Here is a 5,879-nt window from a genome sequence, read left to right as displayed (position 1 = left end):
TTTCTTGTACTTTTTTTTTTTTTAAGGTGTAACTATCTTTATAGGCATTAATGGCATTTGTAGTATTTCTCTAGCTGTTTTTTTTCTGTTTTGTAGAAAACAACTTCTAGATATCAGGAAGATGCATGTTGTACAGATAGGAATCCTAAGCTCCTTTCATGCTAAAGGGACTTTATCTTTTGATTTGGTTTGCTCTATTATAAAAGAAACAAAGGTGTTATATATATATATATATATATATATATATATATATATATATATATATATATATATATATATATTATATATATATATATATATAAAATTTTTTTACATTTGATAGAACTCATAAAACATTTAAGGCTAGGCAGTTGGCTAACAAAGTGAGAACAACACAAATAATTCAAGCCTGGTTTCAAGGCTGCAAAGCACGGAAGGGATATGAATCTATGGTGGAAGCTGTGTGCGTTATTAAGAGTCACTTCAGAACAAAATGGTAGAGGACTAGTATTTATTTACATTATGGAAACAAATAGTTTGACAAGAAATGCTCTACTGAGTCAGACTATTGCTTGATCCCATTCAGATCTGTGTTGTGTCAGAAACAGTAAAAAATGACTGTTTGTGGAGCATATGTGAACCTGAGCAGTTACGGAGATCCTCCCTCAGCATCAGTATTCCCTAGGCTATGAATGTTAGTTTATATCCTTGCTCATTCTCTTTATTATCCTTCTTCTGACCTGCTGAGTGTCAGTTTGCCCTTTCAAATCTACTGTTGCCTCTACAGCCTCATCTTGCAGCAAGGTTCTGTTTTCCCACAGTAGGCACTCCCAGGATTATCTATTCTAAATCAGTTGTTTTTGTGTTGCAGGATTACAGCTTGGTTTTCAGTATATCTAAATGATTTTGTAAACCTGCTGTAGGTCTCTCTTTCATCTGAAGTACCCAGTTCTTCCAAGTTTTACTGTCTAATTCTGTCACTCTATCTTCCCTGTTTTAGTCATTCTTCCCTGACCTTGTTGTATCCTGTCTGAGATGTAGAGATCAGAACTGCGTATTGTCGTTATGATTATTTTAAATAGCAGCAAAATTATGTCATCTGAATTGTTCTTGGTGTTCTTCACCACGATGCCTTGACAGGTCCTTGGCTTCCATTGTGCATGGGACATAAAATAAAAAGATTTAACGGGAGCAAACTTTTTTCTATTTATTTTCTACTTAGTGTTTCTATGTTTTCCAAGATTACTATTTGAGTGATTGCTGTTTAGCTTTTGAATTTTTTTAATAGAGATTGTGTATGCATGTTCTTTAGGTATAATGTCTTATGTAAGCTATATCTTTCATTGCCTTGCTTCCTGTATCCAGAAGCTTCATGTTCCATTTAAACATAAAAATGTAAGTGTTCTCAACTTCTAGAAAAACCTAAAATGCATTTTCTTGTCAGGTTTTTGAAAATGAAGTTCTGTGCACTTACTGTTCAAAGAAGATGGAGAGCAACTCTTGCAGCAATAATGGTTTGGCTTCAGTTTCTGACAACTAAGGATGCAGTAGTCAAGATTCAGTTGTCTTCTAGCCCGTACTGTCTGTATGCCTTCTAAGAAAGATATGTTTTCACTTGCACTCTGTCAAGGCTGTACTAAGCTTGCATTGCTTTTGAGTGAGTTTTGTCATCAATATGTGGAAGAAAAGAAGCGGGGCTGGTCCAAAGATTGCTCAAATCGAAACTGTGTTATCTTTAAAATACTCTATTTCCTTTTGCATTGTGCAACTAGGTTGATGTTTCTGAGTAATTCCAGTTATTGAATTGCCTATTTATGCCAAAGGATGAAATGCATGAGTGATCTCTTGGCTTTCTTGCTTACAAAGGATTAAGTTATGCCAATATTTTGACCCCATTTAGGTAAGGGAAAAGACATTTCAAATTGTGAAAATGAATTTTTATATAAAGTTGTGTGATGTCTGAAGTCCAAGCAAACAAACTTTACTTTGAAGTTTCATTTCTAGTTAAAAAAAATTCCATCATAAGATAAAAACTAAGACTCATATTGACTGCAACAGGAATGAACCCCACTTCAATTATCAGTGAGCTCTTTAAAATCTCTTCTAGAAGCACAAAGCTGCATGTTTGATCCAAACAATATATAGCTGCTTTGAGAAGGAAACTTGATTGACAAAAAGCTGCTGCTGTGACTTTCCAAAAACATCTGAGGGCTTGGCAAGAGGGCAGGCTTCAACTTATGAAGTACAACAAAATCAGAAGAGCTGTCATTAAACTGCAAGTGTATATACGGGGTTATTTAGTCAGGAAAAAAAGGTTAGTATACTTCACTTCAAAACTACGCTTGATGTAAAGTATCTCCAGAGCAATTTAGCATTAATTTTGGCTGGCAAGAAAAGAGCTCAGATCATTAAACTCTGATTCCTGTTGACTGCTTTGAGAGTTATGTGGGTCAGGGGTCAGATTATCGTTGCCTACAATGAAACTGTTCTGGCAGTCACTTTGCTGTGTCTTTGTTCAGATTGGAGACCTAGGACTGAGGAAAGGTAGCAGCGTGCTGAGTTCTGAGGTAATGACTTTGGAGGTCATTTCTCAGCATCTTGCTGAAGAACACATCGCTGTGTGCATGTTCTTAGCATAAATCAGCTGTCTCTGGGTATGAAAACTAACAATACTCTTTGATCTGTTTTCTTCTGACAGTTTTCAGAATAGAAACAAAAGAAGAGGCTACTTTATTTTACAGCAGCTGCATATCATGTTTCTGCAGTTAAAATTCAGAGGGCTTATAGGATGCATCTCACCTATAAGCTAGCAGAAAACCACATCTCATCAGTTCTTATAATACAGGTTAGTCTAATTTATCTAATTAAGGATAAATGGTTTTGTGTAATGTAGTCTGCTGAGCTGTAGCTCTGAGACACTGTAATTCCTTAATTTGTAATAATAAAGTTAATATAGAGATGACAATTTATTAAAATGCTTCTTATACTCAGCTAAGCATAATAGAGTGGGTGTTAGCAGACGGTGGAGACCTAAGCAGCTTAAGGGCCATAGTGTGGTTGAAATTACAAGGGACCTCTGGAGGTCAGCTGATCCAACTCTACTTAGTAGGTCCATCAGTGTGTCTAGTTAGCTTTTGATTATCTCCAAGGAGGGAGATCTACAACCTCTGTGGGGCAGTCTGTCCCAGTGAGTAGTCACCTGCATGGTAGTGTTTCATGATATACAGAGTGATCATCTTTTGTTCCAGTTTGTGCTCATTTTCCCTTGTCCTGTCGCTGGGCACTACAGAAGAGGGTCTGGCTCTGTCATCTTTGCACCCTACCTTCAGCTTTATGCTGACACTGATAAGATCTCCCCTAAGCCTCTGCTTTTCTTAAGTTGAACAGTCCCAGCTCTCTAAGCTTCCTCTCACAGGAGATGTGCTCCAGTTCCTTGATCATCTTGGTGGCCCTATGGTGGACTCTCCTGTATGACTGGGTCCCTCCGTTGCGGGAGAGTGTGGAACTGGGCACAGAACTCCAGATGTGGGCTGGCCAATGTTGAGTAGAGGAAGGATCCTCCTACTGGTGAAATTTTGCCTAATGTGGCCAGCAGTGCTGTTAGTGTTCTTAGCAATGAGGGCATGTTGCTGAATGATGTCCCTCAGGACACCCAGCTGAACTCCTATGTCCTTTTCTGCAAAGCTGCTTTCCACTTGAGTGGCTCCCAGCACGTACTGGTGCCTGGAGTCGCTCCTCCCAAGTCAAGGACATTGCATTTCTCCTCACTGAACTTCATGAGGTTCCTGTCAACCCACATCCCCAGCCTGTCCAGGTTTATTTGACTAGCAGCATGGCCCTCTGGTGAATTAACCACTCCCAGTCAGTTTTGTGTCAGCCCTGGTCACTTGGTTGGATTTTTCTGACTTGTTAGTGGCAAGTAAACATGCCTAAGTTGCAGCATCTCGTATTTTCACAAAGACTTATTGTTTATTGGCCATCCTTCTGAAGGACTCAGAGCTTTGGTAAGACCTGGTGTCTCCTTTTCGATAGTTTAATTTATCATTGCTTTTCTTGCATGTTTTGGTGTTGTGTGATGTTATTTGTGACTTTTTTTCTCCCTCTCCTTCTTGCCTAATACCTGTTACCTGTTATAACTGAACTTTGTTGGTAGGAAAATGCAATTCCAAGGTGGTGAAAACAGTCATTAGCCAGTGGTGTCTGACTTCACCACTCAGAGTATGACACCAAGTTTTTGATTCTGCGATACCTGCAAGATTATGATGTTGCATTTGTTAGTTGAAAAAGGCTTTTGATGAATTTCTATTAGTTTCTTTGCATTATGTAAACTTTGGTTGTTGGTTTAAAAAAAAAAATTCCCTACTTCTGAGAACTTGCCATTACTTTTCAGATAAAGTTAAAATCTTTATTGTCAGTAAAAGCCAGCAATACTGTTTATGCCTTTGTGTGACATACTGTATTGTAACAGAAACAGCCTGGTTTTGAAAAAACAACAACAAAAAAGTTTATTCATTCATACTTATGGATGGAATCGCCAACAACTAGAGCAGTCTGGGTTCCATGCTATAAGTAGGCTTAATCAGATTTCTTCAAGTTTATCCACTAGAAATGAGCACTTGGGTTGTTCAGTCATTCTAACCACAGTGTTAGTCTTGATTTGATATGAAGATACACAAAAACACTGATTTGTCTCTACCACTTGTTAGAGACATACACCACGGATGTAACAAAATTACCTCAGATGAGAAATTATTAACACTTCAATTGCATTTCTAGGATGTTCTGAAACCTCAGGTAGTGTTCCATGTATGTATTTTGATAGCAGTAGTAGTCAGCGTGCTGGTTTTAAAACAGCTTCGCCGTACTTTGGGGTAGAAGTTTAATTTACATTAAAAATGCCCTGTTTCTATTGAACAAAACAGATTTCTAAGTTAAAGTTACTTTAAAACTTGTAGTATTAACAAAGTACTGTTTTCACCTTTTCTCAGGAAATCTGAAGGATGCCAAGAGTTGTTAAGTGCATTCAACTCCTCTATAAGCTTACAGCTTGTAAGTGCAAAATGGACGCAGAGAGAATGCTTGTGAAACAGAAGACAAACAAATTTCCTCTATTCCAGTAACTCCTCTAAGAATAAAGACAATTTCAAGGTACATGCCTAAAAATTAGTCTGCAGTTTTTTTCATTGACAGCATACTATTTTAATGATAAACCACTCTTATTTCCACAGAATTAAACCAGACTTGGATTTGAGAAAACATAACGTGCAAGAAATTGTGGATCCTCTCCAAGCAACCGTGATGGTGATGGAAATACTTGGCATTGTCTGCTACTGAAATGTAAATTAATGTATTTGTACAGTAGGTATGCAGCAGGCAGCTAAATGATTTTAAAATGAAACAAATAATTGTCAAGCTGCCCTTGAACATGTTTCTGTAATTATCTTTTTTGTATTGTATGCAGCTTTTGAAATCCTGCCAAAATCAACTGTACAATAAAATCTTATGTCCTTGTCCACTTTACTGTTCCATTGATGCTGTTCTTGTACAGCTCTGAATCTTACCAGTTTTAAGGTATTTCTCACTCTGATCAAGTGTTGCATGGTTGTTTATATCTGACAGTTATGTTGGCCTGCCTGATGTGGAAAGGTGTGGGAAGAAGAGAGAGCATGCTGACTTTAAAACTGGCTCGTGATTTCCCGGGGCATGAGAGAGACTTAAAAAAAATAATAATAATAAAATAAAAAAATTGTTCTTTAAACTACAGGATTATGATGGAACAAAGGGTGAATGTAGAAACTTTAACCTGCTATTTTAAGGGAGATAATCTTGTGAGATTTCTTACTGTCACGTCATCAATACATAACAGTGTGCATCTCATCTAGCTGAACAGATGGTGTTCA

The 5,879-nt window shown here is 37.5% G+C and overlaps 1 long non-coding RNA gene across 3 annotated transcripts; it reads left to right on the top strand.

Moving 5' to 3' along the window:
* Nucleotides 1-332: 332 nt before the first annotated feature.
* Nucleotides 333-5,494, top strand: LOC104912338. 3 transcript variants are annotated; one of them, XR_004160765.1, is made up of 5 exons: nucleotides 333-1,493; nucleotides 2,087-2,546; nucleotides 2,678-2,824; nucleotides 4,968-5,127; nucleotides 5,208-5,494. It is a non-coding gene; the product is annotated as an uncharacterized LOC104912338 (long non-coding RNA). The 3 variants fall into 3 exon arrangements; XR_002118054.2 differs by having other exon boundaries at nucleotides 340-2,293; nucleotides 2,499-2,546; XR_002118053.2 differs by having other exon boundaries at nucleotides 342-2,546.
* Nucleotides 5,495-5,879: the final 385 nt, after the last annotated feature.

This window comes from Meleagris gallopavo, chromosome 10 (genome assembly GCF_000146605.3).
Source record: "Meleagris gallopavo isolate NT-WF06-2002-E0010 breed Aviagen turkey brand Nicholas breeding stock chromosome 10, Turkey_5.1, whole genome shotgun sequence".
Taxonomy (NCBI): Eukaryota; Metazoa; Chordata; class Aves; order Galliformes; family Phasianidae; genus Meleagris; species Meleagris gallopavo.
This window is presented reverse-complemented; position numbering and strand designations above follow the sequence as displayed.